Below are 17,168 nucleotides of genomic sequence, written 5' to 3'. Positions count from 1 at the left end.
CCCAAGTAACAGTAAAAGAGATGACCTTCTACGTAATCAGCCATTGCAATTTGGGGGTGAATATTCAATTAGTTCCAGGCCAGGGATTCTTGATCAATATTGCCTTCTCACGGCAAAACGGTGTAACAAACTCTCTTATTAAGCAATTCTAAGTCCCGGTGCTGATACCTGTGACCGACAGTTAATCTGCACTTTAATTAATACCTGCCCCTCAGTTGGCTAAAGCTGTGCATTATCCACAAAGGTTTTCAGTCCCCTCCCCAGTGAAGCTGGCAGGAGCATGGCTATTGTGTGAGGCTGCAGTAAAGTCAGAAGCCCAGCTTAACCTGGCTGTTTGGTGCTGGACCTCAGGGGTTTAGAAATAGAACAATACAATCTCATGCATGTAAGCGTCCTGAATTGCACTGAGATTCAGGGGAAGAAAAGGCACAATTTCTGGGGAAGAAAATCCCCCCCCCCACACACACATACACAAGAATACATTCCTGTACTCTCACTCACATTCCACATCTCTACCAAGTGACTCATCATCTACTTGCATGCCTTCAGTCACGGGGAGCTCACCACTCTAGGAGAAATCCAGTTCTCTCTCTGGCCAGCTAAGATTATGAGATGGATTCTGCTCTTACTGAGAATGGATTTTGCCTCCACTGATCCCGGCTTCATATTTCAGGCTTGTTGAGCTCCCTTTCTCTTCAATATGCCCAGTGCTGCGTGCCCTAGCCCTTCCAATGGCTCCCTTGGTCTCTGAAAAGGTCCCCTGGTCGTGGACCGCTAAGAGTCTCCGTGATAACAGTAGCACTGACAATCAGAACTTGTGGAGTGTTTACTACGTGCCAGCCCCTGCTTAGCATGTCCTAGGTGCTTTTTAATCCTTAGGATGACACTGGGAGGAGGATGCTGTTCTTATTCCCTGTTTTATAGCCAGGGAAACTGAGGCATTGTGGACTTAAGTCATGTGTTCAAAGCAAGGTCACACATCTAACAAGGTTGGTCTGTCCTTCATGGACGACTCAGGGGTCACCTCCTGGGCAAGACTTCACGGATTCTCCAAGGGCAGTGTCCTCGCTCACCCCACGGGGCTCTCACCATGCCTCATCCGTGCTTCTGCTGCTGCCCTCATTTCTGGGTATTGCAATTCACTTTTTTTTTTTTTTTTTTTGCCTTTTCTAACATTGTCCGCCCCACCTACTGCTCGTTGGGCTTCTCTGGGATAGAGGCTGAATGGCCTCATTCATTGGCAATATCCCACACTTAACACAGAGCCTGGTTCTTAACTTGTATTATATCTTCAAGGAATGTTACGGCTCAAACTTCTATGGAGGCTGCTGGAGCCCAGACCAGCATGCCCACAAATAAGATATCAATCAAAGGAGAAGCTAAATGTCAGGGGAGCTCCACCAAGACGGCTTGGATATACACATAGAAGAAAAGGCAATGAAGAGTGGTAGAAAGAGCCCCAGTCAGGGGAGTCAGGTGATCTGGGTTTTCGTCTCAATTCTTCCAGGCTCTTTGTAGTATATAGGACGAGTCACTTTTTCTCACTGGGTCTCAGTATCCCTGTGCTGAACCTCAGGTTGTATGGAGGACTTCTGGACACTCCTGGCACCACCAGCCTGCAGATGAGACTCCGATCGGGTTGTCCAGGCTGATGCTGGGGCCGAGTTCGGTCGGTGACTCCCAGCAGAACCCCACTGCCATTGCTGCAGACCTTCTAGACATGGCCTGTGCATTACACCTCACAATATCCCCACCTCCTGGCTGAAGGATGCAAAGAGGAGTGGTCGGGGTGAGAGCCACTACAGCAGCCACGGCAGCAGCAACCACAGCGAACCAGGTGCTATTCTAAGCATTTTGCAAGCCCAGCTCCAAAAGGTGGGCTGCTCAGAGGACTTTTCCAATGTGGCATTTATGAAGCTGTTGGCCTGGGCCTCGCCTTAGAGGTTCCCTATGCAGAAATGACACCCCAGACAGAGGGATTCTCTTTGCCTCTGATCTTCGTCCAGCACAAATTCTCAGGCCCTCTCTGGGCTGACAACCTTGCTTTCTAATTCACAGAGAAAACAGAAGCCACCAGATAAGCCTAGATCATCCCTTCTCCCTCCTCAAATCTTCTGGCTTACCTGCATCTATACCCACACTCTGAAAGATGTAAATTGACCCACGTCCCTGTGGCTGTGGGCGTGGCAGCCATGGTGAGGCCATGGGCAATGATGGTGGGAATGGAAGTTGAATGCTGAGAGGTGCTGGGACAGTTAGTGAGATAATTTCTGGAATACACATGACACAGGGCCTGAGCTAGGAACTGGGTTATTGTAGGCATAATAACGCTCCAATAATAGTAGCCAGCACTCATTGATCACCGGTGTGCATCAGGCAACCTGTCCATGTGAAGAGGCAGAGCTCAGAGTCAGTCAGTCAGTTGGTGAGCAGCTGACCAGTTATCTAACTCCAGAACCACCCACCTTACTATCCCCCTAGACCCCTGCTGAGAGCGCTCTTCTCACTGGCACACGGGCAGTGCCCACTGATTTACTAAGTAGGACCCGGGTCTTCTGGCTCCTAATTCATCACTATTGCCCCGATTAACCCATCACCCTTCTCTGCCTTTTTTCTCCTCAGTACTCAAGTATCTTCACATCTCACCAAGCATTTGGGCATTCCCTTAGTGACTCAGTGACTAGTGATTGTAAAGTGACAAGTTAAAAATTGTGTGGTGGTCTCAGGCAGGAAGACCAATCCCAGTGGGCCATCTCTGAGTGGGAAATCTCTACAGGTGACTTGAACAGAGCAATTGACCGCCACCACGGGATGTCCAGCTGGATTGGATGCGTGTGAGTGACTTGGAAATGGAACCTCTAGCCTCTGCAATGGTTTCCTTGCTGCCTGGTTTCATGGCCTGTGCAGTCCCCTCTCGCATCACACCAGACTGGCCTATGTGGCCAATGGAACGTGGCAAAAGTAACGGTATGTGGCTTCCAAGCCTAGGTCATAAAAGACACTACTGCTTCCATCTCCCTCCCTTGAATCACTCCCTCTGGGGGATGTCAGTTACCGTATCATGAGCACACTCAAGCAGCCCTGTGGCACTGCCTGCATGGTTAGCAACAGAAGCCCCCTGCCAACACCCAGCACTGTCTCCATCTGCTCGGGCAGCTATCACAAAATACCATGGACTGGGCAGCTTATAAACAACAGATATTTATTTCTCACAGTTCTGAAAGCTGGAAGTCCAAGATCAAGGCCCCAGCAGTTGCAGTGTCTGGCCAGGGTCCACTTCCTGGTTCACAGACGACCATCTTTTCAATGTAACTTCACATAGCAGAAGGGAAGAGGAGTCGCTTTCTGGCCTCTTTTATGAGGGCACTCATCCCATCCCTAAGGGTGAAGCCCTCCTGAATCACCTCTCAAAGGCCCCACCTCCTAAAAACATCACTTTGAAGGATGGGTCTCAGTATCCCCGTGCTGAATCTTGGGTTGTATGGAGGATTTCTGGACACTCCTGGCACCACCAGCCTGCAGATGAGACCCTGATCGGGCTGTCCAGGCTGCTGCTGGGGCCGAGTGCAGTCAGTGAGCATTAGGATTTCCTAACTCTAATCCTTGAGGGCCGGGATTTCAACATATGAACTTGGGGGAGACACAAACATTTAGATCACAGCAAGCACCGACTTGCCAAGCATGTGAGTGAGTTACATCGAAGGCAGGGCCTCCGGCTCCAGTAAAACCTCCAGATGATGGCAGCCCTGCGGAGACCCTGAGCCAGAACTGCCCACCCAAACTATTCCCAAACCCCGACCCATAGAAACTGTGGTAGATCATAAAGTCTGATTGTTGTTTTAAGCCATTAACTATGGCGTAATTTGTTCTATATAGTAGGCAACGAATGCAGGGAAATATCCTTCCACCTCACACTGCAGGATTCACCTTGTCAATAAACTTTGGCGGTATTTGTGTTCTGAAGAATTGCTCATCCAAACACGTGCTTGCAAGAATGACCATCGTCTTCCGCATCATTCTGTCCACAGGAAGAACCCTCATTCAGTGACGGAGATCTGAGGGCACCGCCTCAAAGGGCCAAAGTAAGGCAGGTGGCACACCAGTTGTGAAAGGGGTGTCTGGATTCACCTCAGGTCTGTAGTTAAGCAACACCAAACCTTAATTCTGACAAAATCACTCTTTGTACTGCAGATTAATAAAAGTGTAGCAGACTATCTCAGTGTGGGACGTAAGAACCACCTGCATCAGAAACACTCGAGGGAAAAGGGGGAGGTTTGATGAGAATAAACATGATCAAATAAATTTAGAGGATCAGAGCTTCACTGTCTTTTCCAAGCCATGAGCTCCTTAGCGAGGGTGGACCCCACTTGTGTCTGCATCTTCTGTAGTAGAAGAAACGCATTCAAATCCGGCCTGACTTTGGACTTTGGCTTTTGGGTGCTAGAACGTCTTCAGAAGAGCACCTGGGGCAGGTAATGCTGTCTCAGGCCCCTGCCGTGTGTGAACTGGAGAAGTAGCTTCCAGGTACAGACAGCAAGACAGCCTCTGAGACCTCCCAGTCTTGGATCCCACATAGTTCTTCAGTTACCATACATTCATCAAACCACGTGTTACATCCTGCTGACGAAAACAAGTGTATATTTTTAAGGAGAAGTTAATGCATATGTTTCAGATTCATCTTATGTGGAAACTCTCAAAATATTGTGCCATGAAGTCAAGTAACATCTAGAAAAGGCTTTTGATAGTTTTTGCCAGGTTTTTATATGTCTCTTGATAGGACTGGGTTCTGGCCTTACTGCCTGCCAGAGTTTTACCAGTGAGTGCCAATGTCACCTCCTCCAGGAAGTCCCCCCTGGCTGTCCCAGCTATCTGGAGCTGCCCCTCCTCAGAGCACAGGAGGCTCCTAATCAGGGTCATGGTATACGGAACTGCTCTTGTTCCCACAGGTCCCAAACTTCCCCAATCAGATTGTGAGCTGCCCTAGGGTGGGCATCAGACATCCCCCCTCGCTGGATTCTGCCATCACACACCAGCCTGGGCTCACAGGTATGTGTCAGGAGATGACGTGGCGCTGGCAAGGCTGGACTGGGGGATGGGGAGGCAGGAAGGGCAGCGGCAACTGGGGCACTGATGTGTGGAAAGTGTGGTTTCTGAGTCCTCGGCTTCTTAGAATTGTCCTTTTCCTTAGGCACATTCTCAGGGGTGACACCAAGGCAGAGTCCAGCAGATAATCCTTGTGCCTCTCCTAAGGAGCCAATTGAGTCTTTTAGAGTAAGAGGAAGAACACTGAGTCTAACCTGGCCACCCAATAGGCCCTGCTGTCGGTGGCAGACCCCAGTCACTGACAGAGGGCGGTCATGGCCTTAGATTAAGCTATCACCTCCTCCACAGACACAGACCTGGCCCAGTCAAAGGCTAAAACTGATATCAGCCTTAGAGTGAGCTTCTAACAGAGTCCACAGCCTGTGCTTGGACCCCTGCTGACTTGTGCCACAGTTCAGTGTAATGACTTGGCACAGCTCTTCCCACCGCTGAGGCAGCCAGGAGTGCATACCCCTCTCCCCAAGTCCTCACTTCCATTCACCCCGCTGCTAATGAGTTAGGATCCTGTCTAGTGTCTGGGCAACTCCCTGTCGGCACAAACCACATGAATTAACTCTTCTACTTGAAGGATATGTGGAAAGCAAAAGGTACCATCTCAAACAAGAGATGTGTTCCTTCTCTTTGAAAGGCCATACGAGGTCATGCCTACCAAGCATAGCATCCTTGGTAAGACCTGGCCCTCATCACAGCTCTCTCACCCAAAGCACCTTCCCTTCACTGTGTCTTCCCAGACCTCCTAGGCCCAGTGCCCAGCCTCCAACAGCAAGCAGAAAGTGACTCAGGGGCTGGTCCTCACGGATAAGACGGGCAGGGTTCGGAATTTCCCTCTCTCTGGCACCTCCTTCCGGCTTCTCCATGAGTCTCAGCCTTCCAGTTTCTGCTGACGTAGATGGTGCTGCTCAGAATGGCCACTTCATCCCCTCTTCTGAGGCACCTTCCTGTTATTCTTCTAAAGCAAAAAGCCAGGGTCATTTCCTTAGTGACAAGGGCCCACTACCAGACCCAATGGCAGGGCAGCTACACAACTCCGCGTATTCATAAAAGGCAATGCTGAGGTTTTGTGTGCACGTCCGTGTGGGTGTACGTGCTGGTCAAACACGGAAAGGAAGCCTGCGCTGCAGCAGCACAATCAGGAGCATCAGGAGTGTAATGTCCACGCAAGCGGACAACACCTTCCAAACGTCTTCATGGGGGAACAGAGAGAAAGACCTGGTGAGAGCTCCCGGGAGAAACCACAGGATGAGAGGTCGGTGAAAGAACACTCCAGAGGGTGCTTCCTCAGCGAGGCTGCCCCTTTGGACACAGCCCCAGAGCATCAGGAAGTCAGCATCCTGTTTTGAAAGACTAGGGAAGACTCCTCTTGCAGAAAACATCGTGCAGCTCACGCCATGCTCTAGAAAAGACCTTTGGTGACATCACAGATTCCCAGAAAGAGGATGGCACATGGGTCTCCTTTTTCCTGGGTAACTGGGGGAGTGGGGTGGGTAGAATATACATGCATACAATGGAAATATGTTGTCTATAGAAAACAAAAAATAAATCGAGAAAACCTTGTAACTATCACACAGAATCAACCCAGTCTTTTCTCTTCCACACATTCACAGTCAGCGTCATATGCTCGAGAATGTTCTCTTCTGTTCTTTTCACTTTGTATCATATCAGAATCATTTTCTGCCGGGGCCAGGTGCGGTGGCTCACACCTGTAATCCCAGCACTTTGGGAGGCCGAGGTGGGCGGATCATGAGATCAGGAGATAGAGACCATCCTGGCTAACCTGGTGAGACCCTGTCTCCACTAACAATACAAAAAATCAGCAGGGCATGGTGGCGGGCGCCTGCAGTCCCAGCTACTCAGGAGGCTGATGCAGGAGAATCGCTTAAACCCAGGAGGCGGAGCTTGCAGTGAGCCGAGATCGCGCCACTACATTCCAGCCTGGTCAACAGAGCAAGATTCCGTCTCAAAAAAAAAAAAAAAAGCCTGTAATCCCAGCACTTTGGGAGGCTGAGACGGGCGGATCACGAGGTCAGGAGATTGAGACCATCCTGGCTAACCCGGTGAAACCCCGTCTCTACTAAAAAATTCAAAAAACTAGCTGGGCGAGGTGGCGGGCGCCTGTAGTCCCAGCTACTCGGGAGGCTGAGGCAGGAGAATGGCGTGAACCCGGGAGGCAGAGCTTGCAGTGAGCTGAGATCCGGCCACTGCACTCCAGCCTGGGCAATAGAACAAGACTCCATCTCAAAAAAAAAAAAAGAAAGAATAATTTTCTTCCATCATTAAATGCTCATTGGAAGTATCATTTTAAAGGGTACCTACTAATTCATGGGAACGTAGCTAGCTTTACTTTTTTCTTATTGATAAGCCTTTAAGGTTCTCTCCTGAAGATTTGCTCATATTCACACTGCTGAAATTAATCTTTGTGCATAAGTCTTTCTTTGCCTCTCAGATTACTTTATAATCCAAATCTTAAAATGAAATCATTGATTATGAACCTATTAAGGCTTCTGACTCACATTTCTGAATTGTACTTCAAAATATTTGTGCCAATTTTTGCCCCTAACAAAAACAAATGAGATGTCCATCTCACTGCAATCTCACCAGCACTGAGTATTTTCACTTTAAAATGTTAGCCACGGTGACAAGTAAAAGGGCAAATCTTATTTGGTTTGAATTTCCATGATTATTATTCAACTGTACATGATAGGTTGATGAAGAAACAATGAATTTCCATGATTCTCATTCAACTGTATGTGATAGGCTGACGAAGAGACAAAGAAAGTCTTGCCAGTGAAGGTCAAGATATCAGATACAGTACTTTTTAAATTATTATTTGTATCAACTTAAGGAGTACAAGTATTAATACAAATTTGTTACATGGATTTATTTTGTAGTGGTGACGTCTGGGCTTGTAGTGTACCCATCACCTGAGTAACATGCATTGTACCTTTTAAGTAACTGATCATCCTTCACCCCCTATTCTCCTACCCTTCCAAGTTTCCAGTGTCTATTACTCCATACTCTGACCTCGTGTACACAATATTTTGCAGTCATTTAAAAGTCAGAACATGATTAGATTTAAAAAACATGGTATATATAGACAATGGAATTCTATTCAGCCATAAAATAAAATGAAACCATGTCTCTTGCAGCTACGGGCTTTTTTTTTTTTCTTTTTTTTCTTTTTTTTTGCTCTGTTGCCCAGGCTCTAGTGCAGTGGCACAATCTTGGCTCACCACAATCTCCGCCTCCTGGGTTCAAGCGATTCTCTTGCCTCAGCCTCCCAAGTAGCTGGGATTACAGGTGCCCGCCACCATGCCTGGCTAATTTTTGTATTTTTAGTAGGGTCGGGATTTTACCATGTTGGCCAGGCTGGTCTCAAACCACTGACCTCATGATCCACCCACCTCAGCCTCCCAAAGTGCTAGGATTACAGGCATGAGCCACTGCGCCCGGCCTAAGGGGCTTTTTTTTTTTTTAAACCTGATAACTTTATTTGTATTTTGTCTATAGATATTCTATTCTATTGTATAATTTCAACTTTCATTTTAGATTTGCGGGGCACACATGCAGTTTTGTTACATGAGTATATTGCATGATGTTGAGGTTTGGGATACAAAGGATCCCAGCAGCCAGACAGTGAGCACTGCACCCAAGAGGTTGTTGTTGTTGCCGTTTTTTTTTTTTGAGACGGAGTCTTGCTGTCACCTAGACTGGAGTGCAGTGGCCGAATCTCTGCTCACTGCAAGCTCTGCCTCCCAGGTTTACGCCATTCTCCTGCCTCAGCCTCCCGAGTAGCTGGGACTACAGGCGCCCGCCACCTCGCCCGGCTAGTTTTTTGTATTTTTTAGTAGAGACGGGGTTTCACCATGTTAGCCAGGATGGTCTCGATCTCCTGACCTCATGATCCGCCTGTCTCGGCCTCCCAAAGTGCTGGGATTACAGGCGTGAGACACCGCGCCCGGCCCAAGAGGTTGTTTTTTAACCTTTGTCCCTCTCCCTCCCTGCCCCATCTAGTAATTCCCAGTTTCTATTGATAGCATCTTTCCATGAGTGCTCTATGTTTAGCTCCTACTTATAAGTGAGAACATGCAGTAGTTGGGTTTTTGTTCTTGTATTAATTCACTTGGGATAATGGCCTCATGCTGCATTCACGTTCCTGCAAAGAACAAAACTTTGTTCTTTTTTATGACTGCATAGTATTCCCTAGTGTACATGGGCTACATTTCTTTATCCAGTCCACTGTTGATGGGCATCTAGGTTGATTCCATGTCTCTGCTATTGTGAATAGTGCTGCAATGAATATACAAGTGCATGTGTCTTTTTGGTAGAATGATTTATTTTCTTTTGGCTATCCACCCAGTCACGGGATTGCCGGGTCAAATGGTAGTTCTGTTTTAAGTTACTTGAGACATCTCCAAACTGCTTTCCACAATGGCTGAACTAACTTAAAAGCATAGACAAGATCGATAGTCCACTAGCTAGATCAACAAAGAAATAAAAGAGAAAAAATCCCAATAAGGACAACCAGAAGTGACAACGGTAACATTACAGCTGACCCCACAACAAGTCAAAGACTCCTCAGAGACTACTATTAACATCTCTAAGAGCACAAACTAGAAAATTCAGAGGCTATGGAAAAATCCCTGGAGACACGCAACCTCCCAAGATTGAATCAGGAGAAACTGAAACGCTGAACAGACCAATACTGAGTTCTGAAACTGAACCAATAATAAAAAACCTACCAACCAAAAAAAAAAAAAAAAAAAAACCCACACACCCCCAGACCAGATGGAATAGCCAAATTCTACCAGACATACAAAGAAGATTTGGTACCAATTCTACTAAAACTATCCAAAAAATCAAGGAGGAGGAGAGACTCCACTCTAACTCGTTCTACAAAACCAGCATCGCCCTGATACCAAAACCTGGCAAAGACACAACAACAAAAAATAAAACTACAGGCCAATATCCTGACGAATACAGACACAAAAATCTTCAACAAAATACTAGCCAACAGAATCTAGCAGCACATCAAAAAGTTAATTCACCACAATCAAGTAAGCTTCATTTGTAGGATGCAAGATTGGTTCAACATACACAGATCAATAAATGTGCTTCACCACATAAACAGAATTAAAAACAAAGACCATATGATTATCTCAATACATGTGGAAAAAGCCTTCAATAGAATCCAACATCCCTTCATGATTAAAAAAAAAAAAAACTCAACAAACCAGGCATTGAAGGAACATATTATTATTTTATAATAAAGTATTATCCATATGATAAAGTATTATCACAAAATAATAAGAGCCATCTATGACAAATCCACAGCCAACATCATACCAAATGAGCCAAAGCAGAAAGCATTTCCTCTGAGAACTGGAACAAAGACAAGGATGCCCATTCTCACCACTCCTATTTAATATAGTACTAGAAGTCCTAGCCAGAGCAATCAGGCAAGAGGAAGAAATAAAAGGCATCCAAATAGGAAAAAAAGAAGTTAAATCATCTGTGTTCACTGATTATACGATTCTATGGCTGGCAAACCCTAAAGACTCTGCCAAAAGTTTCCTGGATCTGATAAAAATTTCAATAAAGTTTCAGGATACAGAATCAACGTACAAAAATCAGTAACCTATATTAGTTACAATAATCAGTAACCTATTAGTATATCTATATACTAATAATGTTCAAGCTGCAAGCAAAATCAAGAATGCAATCCCATTTACAATAGCCACAAAAAAAAAAAAATAACTAGAAATACATCTAACCAAGGAGGTGAACTATCTCTACAAGGAGAACTACAAAATGCTGTTGAAAGAAATCACAGATGACACAAACAAATGGAAAACCATTCCATGCTCATGGATGGGAAGAATCAATACTGTTAAAATAGCCACACTGTCCAAAGCAATCTAAAGATTCAATGCCATTCCTATCAAACAATCAACACCATTTGTTACAGAACTAGAAAAAATATATAAAATTCATATGGAACCAGAAAGAGCCTAAATAGCCAAAGCAATCTTAAGCAAAAAGAACAAAGCTGGAGGAAATCACATTACTTAACTTCAAACTATACCATAAGGTTACAATAATCAGAATAGCAATACTGGTACAAAAACAGACACATAGAGAATAGAGAACCCAGAAATAAAGCCACACACCTGGTAGGCATCTGATCTTCAACAAGGCTGACAAAAATAAGCAATGGGGAAAGGGTTCCCTATTCAGTAAATGGTGCTGGGACAACTGGCTAGCCATATGCAGAAGAATGAAGTTGGACTCCTATCTTTCACCACATACGAAAATTAATTCAAGAAGGATTAAAGATTTAAATATCAAATTTAAATCTCAAACTATAAGTTAAACCTCCAACTATAATAATCCTAGAAGAAAACCTAGGAAATACCATTCTGGACATTGGCCTTGGGAAAAAAAATTATGACTAAGTCTTCAAAAGCAATTGCAACCAAAAAAAATGGACCTAATTAAACTAAAGAGCTCTTCACAGCTAAAGAAACTATCAACAGAGTAAACACATCCTATAGCATAGAAGAAAATATTTTCAAATTGCGGATCCAACAAAGGTCTAATATTCAGAATCCGTAAGGACCTTAAACAATTCAACAAGCAAAAACCAAACAACCCCATTAAAAAGTGGGCAAAAGACATGAACAGACATTTCTCAAAAGAAGACATATAAGCCACCAATAAGCATATGAAAAAATGTTCAACATCACTAGTCATCAGAGAAATACAAATCAAAGCCACAGTGAGCCACCTATACTTTGGGAAGCCAAGGCGGGCGGGTCACTTGAGGTCAAGAGTTCCAGACTAGCCTGGCCAACATGGTGAAATTCCATCTCTACTGAAAATACAAAAAAAAAAAAAAAAATTAGCTGTGTGTTGTGGTGCACACCTGTAACTCCAGCTGCTCCAGAGGCTGAGGCAGGAGAATCGCTTGGACCTGGGAGATGGAGGTTGCAGTGAGCCAAGGTTGTGCCACTGCCCTCCAACATGGGTAACAGAGTGAGACTCCACCTCAAAATAAATAAATAAATAAAAATTAAAACCCACAATGAGATATCATCTCACACTAGTCAGAATGGCTATCACTTAAAAAGTCAAAATACAGTCCTTTTAAAACTGGTTTGGAGGATATGGTTGGAATATGCTACAACCATGTGCTTCCATATTCTGAATCCCACAATTAGAAATAGACACAGGCCACAGGCAAGGCTGAACATTACCAGGCCTCCTCTGCATGAAGCAGCAGTGCAGAATACACAGGCTCTGCAGCAGGTGGAGTTCAAAGAGGAAGCAGAAAGAGAAACTAAGTTAGGTGGCTCAGGTCCCAGTCCCAAATGCACCAGCCAAATAATTCACTCCTCTTCTGGCAGAAGCAGATGAAGGTTATGGTGAGGAGAGAAGACAGGGGTGTTTAAGGGTAACTTTTCCTTATGGAACCTGGTAGAGGAAGGAGGAAGACGTGTCTATCCCTTATTCCACACTAATAAAGTCAGACTTTCTGCTTGTGTATGGACTGCTTGGGTTTGGAAAGAATTTGCAACCCCCATCTTTGTTTCCTTTTTACCTTCATCCTTCCCCTTGGATTTTACCCTTCACATATGTAGTTTGCAAAACTATGCCCTGGCTACTGGTCTCTATGACAGGTCAGGCACAAAAAGAGCATATTTAGACTGGGTAATTTGAGGACAATTTCATGAAGAGGCTATTTACAAAGATTTAGGCAAGGTGTAGGGAAGTAACAGGGAGAGAGTGCAGGACTCTGGAATCAACACAGGGCTTGGAAGAGGAATATTACCACCGTGAGGTAGACATACCCTAAGGTGACCCACACTGAGTCCACCCTTGTGTAATCCCCTTCCCTTGAGTGTGGGTGGGGACTATGGCTTGTTTTTAACCAATAGAATATTTCAAGGATGATGGGCTATTACTCTCATGACTGCCTTACATTTTCAGGACTCTGTCTTAGCAGATTGGAAACAGTCTCTTGCTGGCCTTCAAAAGCAAACTATCATGTGCTAACTGCCTAGAGATAGGGAGACGGCCATGTGGCAAAGAACTTTGGGTGGTCTCTAGCACCAGGGGCAGTCTCTATCTAATAACCAGTTAAAACAAAAACAAAAACAAAAACGGGGCCTTCAGTCATGCAGCTACAAGGAAATGTTTTCTTCCAACAGGCTGAATGAGCTGGAATGAACTTGGAGGCTTCCCGCATTCAAGTCTCCAGATGAGAATATAGCCTAGTGGACACCTTGATTGCAGCCTTGTGTGATCGTGAGCAGAAGATCCAGTTAGTGCAATCTCATTATAAAAGAAAAAAAAAAAAAAAGGCCAGGCAAGGTGGTTCACACCTGTAATCCCAGCACTTTGGGAGGCCGAGATGGGTGAATCATGAGGTCAGGAGTTCAAGACCAGCCTGACCAACATGGTGAAACCCCGTCTCTACTAAAAATACAAAAATTAGCCAGACATGGTGGCAGGCGCCTACAATCCCAGCTACTTGGGAGACCGAGGAAGGAGAGTTGCTTGAACCTGGGCAGCAGAGGTTACAGTGAGCTGAGATCTCACCATTGCACTCCAGCCTGGGACAGAGTAAGACTCCATCTCAAAACAAAATAAAAAATTTTAAAAAAAAAGACAAAAAAGAAAAAGAAAGCTCTTTATTTCTAAAAATGCCTAGGTATGTGCATGTACATTAAAAGTCATAGATGAACAGACATTTAATGGGAACAGTGGTTACCTCCGAGGAGGGTCCTGGGTCTGGGATAGATGGTAAAGGTCTACTTACATTTTAACATCATTGTTTAAATATGTACAGTAATAATATATTCATGTGTTATTTGTATAATTAGAATACTAACAATAATAACAAAAGACAAAGAAAAGATCATTTGCTCATTCATGTCATTCTCTGCTCACAACAGTGAACAGAGGCATCACCTATTTTTACTTTTCAAGTAAAGAAATGAGACCCAGAGAAGGCAATTGGGTCGTACCTGTCGGTGGCCATGCTTGAGCCCATGGCCATTGGATTCCTGGGCCTCCACCAGCTCACACCACTCACTGTGCCTTTTAGGTGAGGATGGACTCAGGACCCTATAAGCGCCTTTCCACGCCCATGCTCAGACCCCGCATTTGCAGGCTCACAGCCCCCCTTACTGTCATGCGTGTCCGTGTGAAGAGACCACTAAACAGGCTTTGTGTGAGCAATAAAGCTTTTTAATCACCTGGGTGCGGGCGGGCTGAGCCCAAAAAGAGAGTGAGCAAAGGGAGACAGGGGTGGGGCCGTTTTACAGGATTTGGGTAGGTAAAGGAAAATTACAGTCAAAGGGGGTTGTTCTTTAGCGGGCAGCTGTGGAGGGGTCACAAGGTGCTCAGTGGGGGAGCTTTTGAGCCAGGATGACCCAGGAAAAGGAATTTCACAAGGTAATGTCATCCATCAGTCAAGGCAGGAACCGGCCGTTTGGAAGTGTACGTGCAGGTCACAGGGGATACGATGGCTGAGCTTTGGCTCTGAGGCCTGACACGTACACCCACTGTAGACTGAATGTTTGTATCCTCCCAAAACTCATGTGTTGAAGCCCCATTCCCCAAGGTGATGGTTTTAGGAGATAGTGCCTTTGGGAGGTAGCCCCTTTGAGAAGAGACACAAAAGATATGATTTCTCCCCCTCTGTGAGAGGACACAGCAAAAAGGTAACTGTGTGCAAACAAGGAAGAGAGCCCTCATCAGGAATCGAACTGGCCAACACCCTGATCTTGGACTTCCCAGCCTCTAGAACTGAGAGAAAGAAATGTCTGTTGTTTGAAAGCCCCAGCCTACAGCATGCTTGTTACAGCAGCCCAGATGGATTAAGGCACTCCCTCTAAGAAGCATCAGGCTCTCTACACATATCCTGGGTCAGAGCCCCTCTGAGTCACTGGCAGACATCACAGCGAGGACCAGTCTAGGGGACAAATATCCTATTCATTGAGGCTTCAGGCAAACTCAAAGGTGATGCAGATTGATCCTCTATATGACAGATGACGAAACCGAGGTTCATGGAAGACAGAACCCAGACACTCTGCTCTGAGTAACCAGCGCCTGGCTTCTTCTGAGCATGGTGTGTACAGCCGTTTCTTGGAGGGAGATGCCATAGGGCCTCTCCTCCCGCAGCACATGACCTGCCTGGAACACAAGATATACACTGATGAAGAACACGCTGTACAAGGTAGGTTGTGAGCACTGCCGAGGTGTGAGAAAGGGAATCTGAGTGCGGGAACTTCCACCCCTTCTTGAGGGGTCACCTGAGCCTCAGCTTACTCATACCCTAAGCTGCATCTCCAGGGGAGAGTCAAGCCTGTGGGAGTCTGGGCTGTGGGATGGTACCCATTCTGATTTATTTTTAAGTGGCAGAATGCTGAAAAGAAAATGAAAATAAAGACCATACCACTGCAAGTTAATTCAATGAATTACTTTTTAAAAATAAATTTATACAGAAAAAAATTCCTTGATCAGAATCTATAGCATTCAGTTACCCTGTCTGCTATGCAGGAAGCCATGGGACTCCCTGGCAAGAGGTGATTGAGGGTATAGGCATCAGAGCAGGTGGCCTGCCTGGGTGCAACGGGCAGAATTTTTCCTGCAGCAGTGGAGCTGTAACACAGCAGCCACAGGTGTCTTCCCCACCTCCAGCTCATTCGGCCTCTGACTCAGTTACCCTGCAGCCCCCCTTCTCTCCCAGCTCGGCCTCCGGCTGTTGTATTTTGCGTCACTCATTTCTCTGTGGCGCCAGCAGTCTTTATTGTTGAAAACGTCTGTAGTTTGCTTTAATCAGAGCTCCTGTCAAGCACTGGCCCCCTCCTTTTGTACTTCATTGTCCTCAAGGGGAAAAAATTTATTACTAGCATCATTTTACACAAACCTCCCAGACGTGCTGGGATTCCACAATTCAGGAAGCCACCAGCTTGGTTTATGCTCAGCACCAGGAGTCACAAAAGACAAAAGAGGCGGAAAGAATGTCCGCCTCTCCTCAAGCTGCTGCTACCAGTCCTGGTCAGCTACTGACTTGCTGTGTGATCATCAGCCAGTTGCTGCCCCTCTCTGAGCATCAGGTTCATCGCCTATGCAACCAGGGGGATAGAGATGGTCTCCAAAGATAATTTCATCCCATTCTGCTATAATTTTGATTCGTAAGAGTAATTGGGTCTGGGGGCAGTGGCTCACACCTGTAATCCTAGCGCTTTGGGAGGTCAAGGTTGGTGGACCACCTGTGCTCAGGAATTTGAGACCAGCCTGGGCAATATGGCAAAACCCCATCTCTACCAAAAATACAAAAAAAAAGAAAAATTAGCTGGGCATCGTGGCATGTGCCTGTGGTCCCAGCTACTTTGGAGGCTGAGATGGAAGGATTGCTTGAGCCCAGAAGGTTGAGGCTGCAGTGAGCCAAGATCACACCACTGCACCCTAGCCTGGGTGACAAAGTGAGTCCCTGTATAAAAAAAAAAAATTAGTAATTGGAATTACCCAGACATATGCATCAGGTCTCCTGGCTGCTGATTAGACTTTCTCATTGCATATCTGAGCATCACGTTCCCCAACTTTAAACTTCTATGGCTTCTCACTTCCTGGCCTGACACCCCGAGGCCTTCATAGCTTAGCTTCAACCTCCTCTTCCTGCCACTTCTGTCCCTGTCACCCCATCCCATCACTGCCACCAGCAAGATGACTACATTTTTAAAAATTGTGTTTTATTTTGTTCTTCTATGTTTAATTTTTTTTTTATTATACTTTAAGTTCTAGGGTACATGACTAGGAAGACTACATTTTAAGTTTTCTTCATGCCTCTTCGATTTCACACATGCTATTCCTGCTGCCTGCAGTGCCTTTCCCTCTCTTTCATTTGTCTATCTGACTCCTTTGCCTTCAAAACCCAGTTCAAACACCAAAGTCTTGAGGAAATGCCAGGTGAAATCAGTCTGCACCTCCAGTGGGCTCCCCTGGTCCCTGCACACCCCCCAAGCCCAGCATTGCTCACTGTTCTCAGCACAGGACCT

Source organism: Trachypithecus francoisi, unplaced genomic scaffold, assembly GCF_009764315.1.
Source record: "Trachypithecus francoisi isolate TF-2019V2 unplaced genomic scaffold, Tfra_2.0 Lachesis_group20, whole genome shotgun sequence".
NCBI lineage: Eukaryota > Metazoa > Chordata > Mammalia > Primates > Cercopithecidae > Trachypithecus > Trachypithecus francoisi.
The sequence above is the reverse complement of the archived record's forward strand: the minus strand, read 5'-3'. Positions refer to the sequence as shown.